Source organism: Gossypium hirsutum, chromosome A08 (assembly GCF_007990345.1).
Source record: "Gossypium hirsutum isolate 1008001.06 chromosome A08, Gossypium_hirsutum_v2.1, whole genome shotgun sequence".
Taxonomy (NCBI): Eukaryota; Viridiplantae; Streptophyta; class Magnoliopsida; order Malvales; family Malvaceae; genus Gossypium; species Gossypium hirsutum.
Genome location: NC_053431.1, coordinates 97,504,536 through 97,505,278, shown reverse-complemented (window position 1 = coordinate 97,505,278; position 743 = coordinate 97,504,536). Strand labels below are relative to the sequence as shown.

Below are 743 nucleotides of genomic sequence, written 5' to 3'. Positions count from 1 at the left end.
TCTTATTCAAGAGTTCTACCTGATTAGAGAGCATGGTGACCGAATCGACGTTATAAACGTCGGCTGCTTTTGTTGGCTTTGTCCTCATGACTTGCCACTAATAATTATTCAATGACATCTCTTCTATAAATTCATAAGGATCTTCAGGTGTTTTATTATTGATGGTTCCGCCAGCGGTTGCTTCGATCATCTATCGAGTCGAAGGATTCAGGCTATTATGAAACGTTTGAACCTGTAGCCAAAGTGGTAACCCATGGTGAGTGCACCTTCTCAAAAGGTCCTTGTATCTCTTCTATGCATCCTAGAGTGTTTCTAAATCCATCTGCACAAAAGAAGAGATATCATTACGTAATTTGGCTATTTTAGCCGGTGAAAAATATTTTAATAAAAACTTTTTGATCATTTGTTCCAAGTAGTGATTGACCCTAGTGGTAACAAGTTCAACCATTGTTTAACCTTATTCCTCAACGAAAAAGGAAACAACCGAAGGAGAATGGCGTCATCAGAAACGCCATTGATTTTAAAAGTATCACATAGTTCCAAAAAGTTTACCAAGTGAGCGTTGGGATCTTCATCCTGTAAACCATCAAACTGAACAAATTGTTGTATCATTTGAATTGTGTTAGGTTTTAGTTCAAAAGTATTTGTAGCTACAGCAGGTCTAACTATGCTCGATTCAGTTCCTGTTAAAGAAGGTTTAACATAATCATACATAGTGTGCGGAGCAGGATTCTGATTAACAG

General features: G+C 37.4%; 1 non-coding gene across 1 annotated transcript; it reads left to right on the top strand.

The window, feature by feature from the left end:
• Positions 1-248: 248 nt before the first annotated feature.
• Positions 249-355, top strand: LOC121205418 (small nucleolar RNA R71). The gene has a single exon (XR_005900496.1). It is a non-coding gene; the product is annotated as a small nucleolar RNA R71 (small nucleolar RNA).
• The last annotated feature ends 388 nt before the right edge of the window (positions 356-743 follow it).